Genomic DNA, 14,647 nt, shown 5'->3' on the forward strand with positions numbered 1-14,647 from the left:
GAAAAAGCAGAAAAGAAAGTGCGCAGAGATCCCCAAACCTCTACATACCAACTCAGTAGCTGCAGAATTGCAGACGCACACTGATCCCCTTGTTATCCCAGCTGCTGACGTGTAGGAGGCTGGGGGTCACGGGTATCAATTCTCCCTTCACCAGCAGCCTTACCATCATCCCATAAGCCACGTTTCGTTTTTTTTAAGAGTCACTCCTTCAAAACAGAAATGGCATCTCGGAGAGCCTACTTATGCCCATTATATGCTGTGCAGTTCAAAAAGTGTTCTAGAACAGCCATCTTTTCATTCTGAATGAGCGAATCTATTAAGTATATAGCTAGATAGACCAATCGATAGATAGGAAGACATCCAGTGGATATCAGCCGGGGAAGTACTGTTAAGGCAGTCAGCTGGAGTTCACGATAGAAAGGGCCTTGGGCAGAGCCGGGTGTCCCCTCGGGAGCAGAGTGTCCCTTTGGGCCAGGCTTCCAAGTAAAACAACAAATGACAGCAGAGAGGGAACGCCATCGACTCAGACACACCCAGCAGAAACCGCTGGAGAATTTGAGCAGTCAACCCGAGCTCGGGGTTGAGCTTTCTCCTACAGATGAGCTTCTCATGGCTGAACTACCTGCTTCCCTTTCCCGGTGCGGACTTCAGGTCCAACGTCTTGGACTCCAGGAATACTGCCAAGCTTCAGGATGTCCGCTGACGTATGAAAATCAGTCCGTGCCCCCGCCAGCCACTGTTCATGGGACAATACAGTTAGTTAGGACTGTCCTTCTTTGTCACCTAGAACCTGTTGGGATTTTAGGACTGTGGTTGAGCTTTTTGCTTTGTTTTGCTTTCGTGAGAGAACAATGTAGTTATGCTGAAATTCACATTATGGCCAACCCTGGTGGGTGGGCACACTGTAGAGCTGGCAGTGACCTCCAAGCCCTGGGTTCTGAAGCCAGAGGCAAGCTTCACCAGACCAGGAGATCAGTCAGCTGCATGCCTCTTCCCACCCAGGGCTGCTGTCTGTCTGTCTGTCTGTCTATTTCTGTCTCTGTGTGTCTCTCTCTTTTTCTCTCTATCTGTACCTCTGTCCCTGTCTCTCTCTCCTCTTTTTAAATAGTTATTCATTTGTGGGTGGGGGGACAGGTGTGTACCACGGCATGCACATGGGGGCCAGAGAACAACTTTCGGAAATCAGTTTCCTCCTTCCATCACGTGGGTCTTGCGGATTAAACTCGGGTTGTCAGGCTTGGTGGTTGGTGCTGGTCTCACTCTCTTCCCAGTCCCTTCTGACTTTCTTTTCCCAGGGACTGGGCACTGGCAATCCGTTAATGGCTAAGACATGGCTGTCTACACAGTTCCTTTCCCTTCCCTCCACTTCCTTCTCATCCCTCAGGCCCTGCTCTCAGCCTTCTGCAATGCCTCCTGGGGGCCCGGGAGAACTTTCGGTGCTGGTAGATATGGTCTGTATCTGGGCTATGCAATAGTGTGGCCATGTGATGCTATGGAGTGCATCGAGAATCTGTATTTTACACTATAATTAAGTTATGGCAAGATAAATAGCCATATTCATATTTTAACCATAAGGCAACTTGTGTGCATTCATAAAATTCTCAGGATAGTTTTATATCAATGGCTTTGTCTCTGTGATTATCCCCAGCTCTCCAACACCACGTATCCCTCTATTGGGGATTCTGGCTGATTCCGGCAGTGGGCTGGGTGAACTCCCTAAAGGTCTTTGCCATCTGCCTCTCCCTGGATGGGGCCTTTCCTCTCATTGCCCCTAAGCCCGAGGATGAAGTGGGGATCCCGAAACTCAGTGGTTCTTCTGATCCCTAACCCAGGATGCCTGGTTGGAGTCTCAGAAGTCAGACCTGAAGAGAGACATACTCAATGGGGTTTAAGAGACATCTCCAAAAAAGTGTCAGTAGTTAGTTGTCTTAGCATTGGCCGTACATGTTATTAACTGACTCTCAAGTTACATCTCAAAAGGTTGCTAAGTCATTTCCCCTTCTCCTTCTCATTTGATGAGAAACCCATGAGGCGGCTCTGGAGACACCTTGATGGAATTATGACCTGATAAGGTAAAGCCAGAAGGCACACAAGTTGTTTAAGGGATTTCGGATACATCTTTTCCTTGTAAGTGGAATTTTTTGGTGAGGTTCCTAGAAAACTGTAGGCTCATGGCTGGGAAGGGAGACAGCCTCAAGTAGTTGCTAATTGTGTTAGAATCCTTCCCTGCTGCTGGCAGAGGCTTCAGCTGGGTTGCAGGTTGGGATCTTCTTGCCCCTTCTCGTTTCCCCAAGATTTTCCTGGCCTTTCTATCCTGTCTTATAAGCAGTTAGCAGTTCCAGTTTTTTAATGTCTCATATTTTAGACAGAGACAATTTCATCATCCACAGGCGAGGACAATGTTATCTTTTCCTTCCTAGTTTGTGTGTGTTTTATGTCCTTTCCTCATCTTGCCACATTAACTAAGACTTCTAGGACAGCACTGACAGGAAGTGGAGAGAGCCGACTTCCTGTCACTTCCTCATCTTAGCGAAATCTTTTAACTTTCTTGATGAGCTCACTATGGAGACCAGGCTAGACCCTAACTAGCCTTGAGCCTCCTGCCTCTACCCCTGAGTGCCAGGTGTATAGGCATGCTGGTGAGTGGAAGGCACTCTGGTCCAGATAGGCATACCCTTAAATGAGCCTCGCCCTTCAAGTTTTCCAGCACCTCCCAACACCATTACCCGGAGACCAAAGCCTTAAGCATATGTGCTTTGGGGGCACATTTAAGATCCAAGTATATCAGTTATTTTCTCAGTGACTTCCTTTGCGTTTACCCATGGACAGTGTACTATACTACATTCCTGTCCCATCTAGGCAAGCTGTCCTTGGGTCAAAGGTTCCCAGGAAGTAGGACTGAGACACTGAGATGCCCACTGAGATGCTGGAGTTAGGGATGCAGGAGCTGTAGCTTTGGTGAGATTTCACAGAGCTCTACAACTCAAGGAATCGCCCCAGATCCTATGAGTAAGGACAGTGTCAATGTCCTTAGAAACACATGTGTTGACAGCAGCAATGGCTCCTGTCAGGTTCCCCTGGTGATCACTCTACTGCCTGCTATCCTGCGCCCAACCATGTACCAGAATGGACCCCTGCGCTGTCCAGCAAGGGCCTTAGCACCAACAAGGTTATCTAAGCTGGGTGCCTCCTTTCCTGAGCATTGTAAAACATGGGGCCAGAGCTGGGACATGCTGGAGGGCAGGTAGGGGAATGAAGGGTACACCATGGGGTCTGAATGTAGGAACATTGGAATTAAGGGGCTGTTGAGGGTCCCTGACTTCTTTATTCTTTGGGGTTCTGTCTTCGAGCCCTCAGCCAGGCCCCTACCCCTCATTTCAGTGATGCTCGGCTTCCTGCATGTGAAATCCAGTAACAAGAATTGCTACCTGTTGAAGTCTAGTTCAAGGTAGAGGAAGAGGCACACAGTCTGAGGACCCAGGGGAGAGACCCCTAAGGAGGAGACCAGACTTGGGCCGTCGACTTCCCATTCTGTTCCTCGCCCTCCCTCCCGGTCATAGCTTTATACCTCAAAGCTTCTGCAACTCCTGTCTGGAGGTGTGACTCACAAGCCGAGCAGGACTTGTGGCAATGTGGTAGACAGAATACACCTGCACACCTCTGCAGGTTTCAATCACTATGCCAGGCCCATCTCTGTCCAGCCAGGGGCGGAAGGCAAGTCTGTCCCACCAGCTGCCACCAGCCCTGTCTCCGTGGCAGTCTGAAAATATCTGTGGTCATTCTCTGCTCCTCCCACCAGGAGGCGCGCATGGGGGAATTCGGCAGCTGCCTTGCAGATGTCCACACTGTACTAACCACAGTTCTGCACACAGCTGTCCCTCCTATCACCCGAGGAACTCACACCCAGCTGACTCCCAGAAACCCAGCCTGTACCCCTGAGCAGCCCAGATGGAGGAGGTAGCTCTTAGGGACCTATCTGTTGAGGACGTGTCCAGGAAGGGCTTACAGGTTCCCCGGTGCCTGGCGGGGGTACCGTGATGGCCCATCTTCATTGTTAACTTGACTGGGTTTAGAATCACCAGGAATCATACCTCTGTGTGTAATTATGGGGGTGTCTGCAGAAAGGCTTAACCAGAGAGGGAAGGTCTGTCCCCAATATGGGTGGCATCATCCCATGTGCCGGGATCATTTTGACACTACCCCCTCCCTGCTTGTGGATGCCGTGAGGACTCAGCCACTTTGCCCTCTTGCCACTACGCCTTCCCCATCACGATGGACTGAACCCTCGAACCAACGCGTATTCAGTCATAGCAGCAAAAAAGCCACAGGTGCAGGTGCCCTGGTCCCCATCCCACCGTGACCCCTTCTCATGTCCACAGTTTATGTAAGGCCCAGAGTGAGGTCTCAGAAAATCGTCCTTAGTGACCCGGGGAACGACTCACCTGGTTCTTAGAGCCTGTGCGAATCAGACCCTCCTCGCCCACGTGTCCTATTTCCATTCACAAATTTGTCATTCATTCAGGAGCTCCCAGCCTGAACAAAACTGGCATATTTGGCTGTTCCTGGGGTGAAGCTTCGGGGTAACAGCGGGTCCTAAAGGTCTCTCCCCATGTGGCTTCAGCTTCTTTCCATCTACCATCCCTCCCTGTGCCACCCTCTGCCTTACTCCTACCCAAAGTGGGTAGTCACGTGGCCTACATGCCAGATGCCCTGTGGGTTCTGGGTCTGGCTCATGAGAGACATTTGCTGTAGTCAGGAATGCAAGAGAGTAGCCCGAGTAGAATTTCTTTTCCCTGCCGCCATCTGGTTGGACCCCAGCTTCGGAGGGCAGCCTTTCTGGGGGAGGCCTGGCTCTCCACTCATAGGACTTCCAACATGCTTTTTGTTTCCCTGGTCATGCCTTCGTGGATGCTCCCTTCACAAAACTCACCTCCGTTTAATATCACCCATGTCCTTCTGGGAACTCAATTCATGTGCCTGTCAGCTAAAGCTGCCACATGAGGGCGGGCCTGGGTCTCTGGAACATTCAAGAGTCTTGGAAATCCTTGGGGAGGAAGTCATAGGGAAGCAAGTTGAAGCATAACCCAGAGAAGCCAGGTAGAATATTTTAATTTTTTTATTTTTAACTTTTTTCCACTTCTTTATTCTCCTCCTCCTTTTCCTTCTTTTCTTTTTGAGACAAGACTTCATGTAGCCAAAGCTGGCCTTGAACTACCAATCATTTTGTCTTTATCTCACAATTGCTGGGATTACAAGGGTATGCTATATTGCCTGACAAATTTCTTCACTTTTTTTTTTTAGGGTTGGGATTTTAGTTTAGTTGCAATGTTTGCCCATCACACATGAAGACCTGGGTTTGATCCCCAGAACCAGGTATGGTGGCACATATCTGTAATCCCAGCACTCAGAAGGCAGATATGTTTGAGACCAGCCTGGTATACATGAAAACTTGTCTCAATAAATTATTTTTACTTTACTTATAGTCAAATTCACCCTTTGTCAATTATAGTTCTGAGGGTTTTTTTTTTTGTTGTTGTTGTTGTTGTTTTGAAACAGAGTTTCTTTGTGTAGCCCTGACTGTCCTGGAACTCTCTCTGTAGACCAGGCTGACCTTAAACTCACAGAGATCCACCTGTCTCTGCCCCCAGTACTGGGATTAAAAGTGTGTGCCACCACCTGAGTTTTTGCAAAGGCACAGCTATGTTAAGACATGGGAACCATGCTGGTCACTTCGGACTATCTCCTTGAGATCAGCCAATCCCATATTCCCTGGGTCTCTTTTTGTTTCTCTGGTTTCTCAAGGGTCTCTTTCTAGCAAAGGCAGCTCACTCTCTTACTTGCCATAGCATCTCAAGGACACAAAGCCACCTCTGATGCACAGACAATATTGGGTCCCAAATGTGGGGAAGGAAGCTGCCAGCAGCTGGGTCCCTCTGCCCTCTCTCTTGCTATATCTGGCTCAAGGGAAGGAGAGGAGAGCAAAAGGTGGGGCCATGTCTCAGGGGCAGCCTGTCATGGGGTCAGGAGAGTGTGGGGATCTGCAAGCTCCCTTGGTTCCACCTCCTCTGGATATACAACCAGTGTGGTGGTTTGAATGAAAATGGCCCCACAGAGTGCTAAAGTGGTCCCCAGAAATCCACAAAGATGATTCCACTGTAGACTACTGGCAATGGTCGAAAGAGTGCCTGAGCTGACCTGCTCTGGTGATCGGATGGCCGAACACCCTAACTGTCATGCTAGAATTCTCATCCAATGACTGATGGAAGCAGATGCAGAGATCCACAGTCAGGCCCCAGATGGAGCTCCAGGAGTCCAATCGACGAGAGAGAGGAGGGATTATATGAGCAAGAGATATCGAGACCATGATTAGAAAAAGCACAGGGACAAATAGCCAAACTAGTGGAAACGCATGAACTATGAACCAATAGCTGAGGAGCCCCCATGGAACTGGACTAGGCCCTCTGGATAAGTGAGACAGTTGATGAGCTTGAACTGTTTAGGAGGCCCCCAGGCAGTGGGACCTGGACCTGTCCTTAGTGCATGTGCCGGCTTTTTGGAACCTAGGACCTATGCTGAGACACTTTGCTCAGCCTTGGTGCAGGGAGGAGGGGATCGGACCTGCCTCAACTGAATGTACCAGGCTCTGCTGACTCCCCAGGGGAGACCTTGCCTTGGAGGAGGTGGGAATGGGGGGTGTTTTGAGGGGGAGGGCCAGGGGGTTGGAGGAGGGAGGACAGGGGAATCCATGGTTGATATGTAACATGACTAGAAAATCTCTTATATAAAATAAAAAAAGAAAGAAAATGGCCCCATAGGCCCATAGGGAGTGACACTATTAGGAGGTGTGGCCTCGTTGGAGGAAGTGTGTCACTGGGAGCGGGCTCTGAGGTTTCAAAAGCTCAAGCCAGGCCCAGTGTTGCTCTCTCTTCCTGCTGCCTGAGGATCAGATGTAGGACTCTCAGCTCCTTCTCCAGCACCATGTCTGCCTGTATGCCACCATGCTTCCTGCCATGATGACAATGGACTAAACCTCTGACCTGTAAGCCAGCCCCAATTAATATTTTCCTTTATGAGTTGCCGTGGTCATGGTGTCTCTTCACAGCAATAAAACCCTAACTAAGACGGCCAGGATGGGCGGTCACTAAAGCAGCTGAGAAGCAACAGAATGTAGGGCTCGCCCTATGGAACAACTGCTGATGTGCTTATTCTTGTCACCTGCACTGTGTGCAAGGCACTGGACCTGCCGCATCTTCATCCCGAGCAGTGCACTTTGTTGCTGACAGTGTATCAAGTCCACTTTACAGATGAGAACACTGAGATGCGGAGAGACTACAAGGGAAGCCAAGGCCAAGCACTGGCATCACTTACGGTGCAGTTGGCACCGGGTCCCAGTGTCTTGTTGCCCTGTTGCCACGTGCCTTCGGGTTAACCACCTCGTCTTGCTGAGTCTCGGTGTCTTCAGGTGAAGAGCAAGCAGACCCTGCCCTGTGCATGAGAACGAAATATGACCTCAGGTTTAATGGCAGCCGACGTGTGAAATATTCTCATAGGTCGAGCTGCGCCCTCTTTCCCCGAACTCGTATATCAAAGTTCTACCCTCTAACGCCTCAGAACGAGACTGTCTTTGGGAACAGGGTCACTGCACATGTAAGTAATTAAGTTGAAGTCATCAGAGGGGCCGTACTCCACTACAACTGGTGTCTTTATAAAAGGGGCATTTTGGAGGCTGAGGGTGTAGCTCGGTGGTACCGTGCTAACTTATCACACACAAGGCCCTGGGTGTGATCCCTAGTGCTTCAAAAGGTGGACACGTGGATGCAGAGGCATGTCCACAGAGAGGACACCTTGACTTTGAGGATGAAGGCAAAGGTCTGGTGACATTTCTACCAGCAGAGGGTCTTTAAAGACAGTAATGAGAATGCACAGGATGAGGTGGACGACTTAGCTCAGTGCTGTACAGCAAGATCCTGGGTTTGTCCTCAACACCATTTTAAAAAAGGATCTGGAGCAATATTAGTGGGTAAAAATACTTGCTGCACAAGTGTGAGGACCTGAGGTAGAAATCCCAGCACACACACTTGTGGAGCAAGCCTGAGGACCCGAGTGTGATGCCTGGAATCCATGCTGGAAGGAGAGAACAAGATCCTGAAAGATGTCCTCTGACTACAAGATCACAGCATCATGCACTTCCCTGTGTACATATCACACACACACACACACACACACACACACACACACACACACACACACACACACACACACACGCTCACACACACACTCAACACACATAGCAATAATAGTAAATAAACTTTTAAAATTATTTTAGCTGGGTGGACGCCTTTAATCCCAGCACTTGGGAGGCAGAGGCAGGTCAGTCTATGAGTTTAAGGCCAGTTTAGTCTACAGAGCGAGTTCCAGGACAGCCAAGGATAAACAGAGAAACCCTGTCTCAAAAAAAAAAAAAAAACAACCATAAATTAATAAACAGTTTTTGTTTTGCTTTTTCACAGAGTTTCTTTGTGTATCCTTGGCTGTCCTAGAACTCACTCTATAGAGCAGGCTGGCCTCAAACTCACAGGGATCCTCCTGCCTCTGCCTCCTTAGTGCTGGGACTAAAGGTGTGTGCCACTACCACCCAGCAATAAAATTTACACCTCCCCCGCCCCCACCTCACCCTCACAGAAGTAAATTGAAAATTCATGAAGTTAGTTAGCAGAGAATTCAGCTTACTTCTTTGGTAAATGTGGGCACAAATAACATCTACTGTCTAGTGACTGACTACAATTAACCACATTAAGATGTCAGAAGAGCTTAACCTGTGTCTGGCATATATTGAGATCTTATTAGTGTAATCGTGTATCTATCTGACTCCAAAGGGTTAAAATGTCACTTATGGTTTAGTTGACTTCAAAACCCAGCATCTGATTTCATCAGCAGTTCTCTCTCCTCTCCCCCTGGTGAGGGTGTGGGTTGGGGGTGAAGGGAAGGTGTCAGGCTCATGCTTGCTTCTGGGTGGTTTAGGACAGGCTGTCGTGTGCGAGGGTCCCCGCTTCTGTACTGTCGCTTTGCCCACCCTGAACCTCAGAACTGCATCAGGCACCCAGAATGGAGTAAACTTGCTAAGACCCAAGGGAACTGGGGGTGTTTGCCCTTGCTCCTGTCTCAGGCCCGGGCCTCCTATAATCTGCTACTGCACAGAAAAGCTCTTAGAGTTGGCGCGGGGGGGGGGGGGGGGGGGGGGGGGGGGGGAGTATAGAGGCCTCTGGAAGAGGCCTGAGGGGGGGGCTTTTCTTCCCACCCTCCCTGCACCTCCATCTTCCAGAAATGGCTCCTGGTCAAGCCATCCAGGCCTGGCAGCACCTCTGTGACTTTGGAAGTGCTGTTGAGGAGATGGAGGCTGGGAAACTGGAAAGGCCTTGTTGGAAGGACCCACCCACATGGGCAAAGGGTCTCCCTAGTCTCTAGGCCCTTCAGCTCGTTCATGGTCCAGTGTGCCCAACACCACCACAGTTTGGTTGGGCATCAGGATCTTAGCTTAGAAAACTGCAAAAAACACCGAGGATGCAGGACACTGGCCTTCAAAGAGCTCAACTCTAGGTCTACTCTAGTGAGGTCTGGCACCCTCCTCTTCCTGTAAAGCACCAAAGAAAGGAGAGGGCCTGGCTGCAAGCCTCCCCGGGGCCTTTAGCTCCCAGGTTCTCTGCTTTCTTCACTCTGAGGAGCTCCTCGGCTGGTTCCTGTGGGGCCCCCCATGACCACTGCAGGGGTCCCAGAAGGCTGAGGTTTTGATCCGGACTTCCTCCTCCCCGCTTTCCTCCTCCCCGGGTACCTGCTGCATGAACCACAGCCTGCCCTCTAGACTGGTGGCAACAGGGAGGCCCTGTCCCTTCGATGACAGAGTCCAGCGATGGGGAGGGAAGTGTGTGGGGCAATGCTTATGCTGAGTTTAGCAGATTCTAAGACCAAGTTCAGGGAGTGTGGGAAGGGTGGCCATCTAACTAACCCACCGGAGTCTGGGTGCCTTTCTAAGCAGGCCAAAGGTGGGGAGGGTGCTAACGCTAAGTAACCCAAGGAAGGGCAACAGGAGAGGAATCCCAGGGGAAAGTGAGACATCTCCGCCACAGCCATTAAAGGGAATAATGAAAAACCCCTGGATGTGGGAGTTTGAATCGGGAGCTCCAAGAGGTCAGGAATACTGGAGTTGGGGCGGGGGGTGGGTTCCTGAAGGCTTAGGGCCAACTTGAGCTGGCAAGTCCCAGGCCCAGGCGAAGGGGTAAAGTCAAAATGGAGTCCACTCAGGACATGAGGGAGAGGAGAGGCGACCAGCCAGGGAAAGAAAGGGAAGTAGCATTTCTTTTTTTAGTAAGACAGAGAGCCAGCCCCGGGATGAAGTGGTGTCTGCACGACTTCCTAGGCCCCAGGTTGTGGAAGAGAGACTGAGTGTGGGTTGGCAAAGGTGAGGACCGACGGTCTGGAGGGGCCCATGTGACAGCTCTGACTGAATGGGGACTTCCGAGTCATACCTCAGAAGGCTCAGAGGAGGCAGCAGTTAGTAAAAACAGAGAGGAAGCTCTGACAGCAGCGTCCACAGCCCAGGTCATAAAACCACTGGAAAGTTCCAGGCCAGAGCAGCTGGGTTACATCTGTCTCAGCTCTGAGTTCTCCGCTGACCCTGAGCAAGGCCGCCCCTGCGGTGGCCCCCAACACTAGTCCCAGCTGTGCTACCCGACAGGGGTTGAGTCTAATTGTCTCAACCCGTAGACTGGAAGCTCTGGGACAGTGGGTTTGGGACAGAATAGATTTGTTTACCACTCTGTCCTGGCAGATGCAAGGTGCTGGATTTAGCAAGCAACCTGACATTCTCCATCTGTGACAGGGATAGGACCATCTCACTTTACAGATGGAGAGGGGCCTCCAACAGAGGAGGTGTGTCTTCTCACTTTATGGAGAGGGGAGTCCAGCAGAGGAGGTGTGTCATGTCTCACACTTCCTGGAGGGTAGATCTGGGATTCAGTAGATCTGGGATTCGATCCCCAATTGGACTCAGTCTGATGTCCAGCTCAGAGAGTTCTCAGAAATGTGGTATGTCTGACAAACAGGCCAGCCTGGAGACCCTGCAAAGCCTGGGCCAGAGAAAATGGGGTTCCTGTAGGGAGGTGCTGGGCAGCAAAGGCAGCCGGCATCGCCCAGGCCCTACCTGCAGTGGGCCGGTGGTGGGAGTCAGTTTGGCTTCTCCTTGTGCTTCCGCTCTCCTTCTGTCATCGTTCACCCTGGGTTTCTTTCGGTTCCCTCTGGTGGCATGGCTTCCTCTAACCCACTTTGTGCCTCTACTCATACCATGGCTTTGCCCAAAGCAGATAAACGTACCTCTTATCACATGCTCAGAGGAAGTGAGTGAGAGGGTCATGTCACTGGTGGGGAGTCACCAGGGCTCCTCATGAGCTCCAGGCCAAGTCTCTCTGCACCCTCACCGGCCCTGACTGAGCAAGGGGAACTGAGATTGGTCTCGAGCAGCAGAGCGGGGCTTCACTTCCCCTTCGATTGTGATGCTGCAAGAAGTCTAGGGGAGAAGTCCAGCCTTCGTTCTTGGAAGAGCTGGAGTTCTGCTTGCTGAACGAGCACTACCCTTCCTTCCTCCCGACACGCAAGGTCTAGCCAAGGATGCGTATTATGAATGGCGCCTCTGCTGCCGAGTCCCTGCTGGTTCTGGGTGGCGTTCCAAGGCTCTACGGGTGGAGCCTCAACTGAGAAAAATAGAGAGGGGAAGGGGACGGGGTACAGAATGCCTGGAAGCTCATGGTCCCCAGGGCTGTTTGTGTGTTGGGAACATTGGACAGTAAAAAGGCTTTTCTTGGCCATTACCCCAGATACATTTCTAAACCAACAGAATGTTTTTCTCTTAAACGCAAGAGACAAAAGAGAGAGCTGGGATACACACAGCCCCGTGGTAGAGCATTTGCCTAGCCTGCCCAAAGTTCAGTCCCTACCACAGCAAACCGTAACTGACCTCCAGTGAAAGCGATTCTTATTTTGTGGAGGACAGCATTCAATTCTGTAGCAGTTTTTCTGTCCTCGGACTCTCAGCCACCCTCTCTTCAGCCCTCCAAGTATTTGGGGTGTCAAGGAAATGCCCCCACAGGAAGCCAGCAGTTTGTCGTGAGCCAGGCTCTCGTGTAGCTTAAGCTGGCCACCAGCTCACTACATAGTCAGGGATGATGGCGGAACTTCTGGCACCCTGCTGCATGTTGGGATTGCTCATGCCTGCCTAAGATGTTCTCTGTTTTAGTGAAAAAGTCTGATGTGGTGGCACCTGTAATGCTAGCGTTCTGGAGGCTGAGAGAAGAGGGTTGCAAGTTCCACATCAGCTTGGGCTGCATAGTAACTCTCTCTTATTAAGATGAGAGGGACGAGAAGGAATCGGAGGAGGAGGGAAGAGGTGGTATGGTGGTTGGAGAGATGACCCAGCAGGTGAGGGCACTGGCCACCAAACCTGACAGATTGATTTTAATCTCCGGGACCCGCATGGTGGAAGGAGAGAACCAACTCCTGAAAGTTGTCCTCTGACCTCCACACTTACGCTGCGGCTTGCATGCTTGTGTGCATACACACATACATACAGGAACATGCACACACATAAATAAATGCAATAAAAAGAAATTTGAAAGAATGAATGGAATTTTTTTAAAAAAAGAAAGAAAACCGACCCATTCACCCTTTCACTACTTACTTTTCGAGAAAAGGTCTCTCTCTGCAGTTCAAGGTTGGCTTAGGTCTTGGCTGCCCTGTGCTAGGGGAGTGCCACACAACTGGATCCACATGTGGCTTAAATTTAAAAATATGAAACAGAAGGTGGTGTGGCTCAATGGTAGAGTGCCTAGCATGCCTGAGATAGCGCTGTATTCGGCAGATACAAATAATACATATTTCCACTTTATATTCGGGCTACAGTGAGGGGAGGGGAGACATACAGGGAGAAGGAAACGCAAAATAAACCCACAAGGTTCTTTCCACTCATTGAAGCCCAGTCCAGACATTCCTGGAAAGCCAGCAGAGGTGGACAAAGAAGCCAAAATTCTAATTCAGCTAAACAATGCCACTGTGTCTGTTAGCAACTCAAGACTCTGAAATGTAAAGGGTAAACAGCATATCTAGAACGTATATATTTTATTTGCTATCTGAAAGTGAACCACGAGGGTGGGACATGTTAGCAAGATGGCTCAGCAGGCAAAAGAGACTGCTGCCAAGCTTGACAACCTTAGTTTAACCCCTGGGCCACATGGTGAAGGAGGGTGCTGAATAACTCCACAAGCTGTCCTCTGACTTATGCATGCTCATGTGCACCCACAGATAAACATACAAAAAAAGCACTTGCTGCTCTTGCAGAGGACCTGGGTTCAGTTCCCAGAACCCACCTGTTGGCTCACAACTGTCTGTAACTCCAGTTCCAGAGGTCTAACTCCCCTTTCTGGTCTCTGCAGGCACTGCAGAGATGTGCATAATGCTGACAAAAATACTCATACACATAAAATAAAAATAAATAAATCATTAAAAAGGATTAAGATGGTAAAATATATATACAATTATATATATATATATATGTTCAGTTAAGCTTCTTGTGATGCTACACCTGAAATCTCAGCTACTCAAAGAATCTGAACCAGGAAAATTGCTTGATTCCAGGAGTTGGAGACCAGCATAGGCAACATATCTCCTTCCTAAAAAAAGAAAAAAGAAAAGAAAAAGTCCGCCAGGCGGTGGTGGCGCACGCCTTTAATCCCAGCATTCTGGAGGCAGAGACAGGTGGACCTCTGTGAGTTCGAGGCCAGCCTGGTCTGCAGAGTGAGTTTCAGGACAAGCTCCAAAGCTACAGAGAAACTCTGTCTTGAAACAAACAAACAAACAAACAAACAAAACAAAACAAACACAATAACCTTTTAAAATGGTGATGGGCAGAGCAGGCAGATATTTAGTGGCAGAGCACTTGCCAAGCATGTGAAGGTCCATCATCAGTAACAAATAAACATAAAAATAAAAATTACAGGCCGGGCGGTGGTGGCGCACGCCTTTAATCTCAGCACTCGGGAGGCAGAGGCAGGCGGATCTCTGCGAGTTCAAGGACAGCCTGGACTACAAAGTGAGTTCCAGGAAAGGCGCAAAGCTACACAGAGAAACCCTGTCTCGAAAAACCCCCCCAAAAAATTTAAAAAAATTACTATAGATCATGAATGATGCAAGACAGGACTGGTCCCTCATTAAGCTGAATTTCAGTGGAAATCAGACATTAAAATCACAAACTGGGACCTGTGAAATGGATCATTGCTTGGATAAAGGCACTTGCCACAAAGCAAGACAAACTGAGTTCAATCCCCAGGACTCTGAGAAGTTGCCCCTTGATTTACACCTCCACCCCCAAACAAACCAACAACAACACCAAACACAACACAACCAGAAGCTGACTCAAAGCGTAGAACCTTCCAGAAAAGCCACCGAGCCTCCCAGATAATGTGATGAGGACCCAAAAGTTGAAGAGTGGGAGTCAGCGAGTGAAGAACGTTCTTACATGAACAGGATGTGTGGAGGTTGAGGCCGGCATCAGCAGCGAGGCGGGTTTATGGAACCGAAAAAAAAAAAAAAAAAAAGTTCAAAT

General features: G+C 49.7%; 1 long non-coding RNA gene across 2 annotated transcripts; it reads right to left on the reverse strand.

Annotated features, from left to right (window-relative positions):
- Positions 1–5,100: 5,100 nt before the first annotated feature.
- Positions 5,101–14,567, reverse strand: LOC128100148 (uncharacterized). Of its 2 annotated transcripts, none has more exons than XR_008214682.1 (2): positions 13,628–14,567; positions 5,101–7,485 (listed from the first exon to the last, which is right to left on the reverse strand). It is a non-coding gene; the product is annotated as an uncharacterized LOC128100148 (long non-coding RNA). The 2 variants fall into 2 exon arrangements; XR_008214683.1 differs by lacking the exon at positions 13,628–14,567 and adding an exon at positions 11,198–12,711.
- Positions 14,568–14,647: the final 80 nt, after the last annotated feature.

This window comes from Peromyscus californicus, unplaced genomic scaffold (genome assembly GCF_007827085.1).
Source record: "Peromyscus californicus insignis strain IS unplaced genomic scaffold, ASM782708v3 Scaffold_6__1_contigs__length_162567912, whole genome shotgun sequence".
NCBI classification, from domain to species: domain Eukaryota; kingdom Metazoa; phylum Chordata; class Mammalia; order Rodentia; family Cricetidae; genus Peromyscus; species Peromyscus californicus.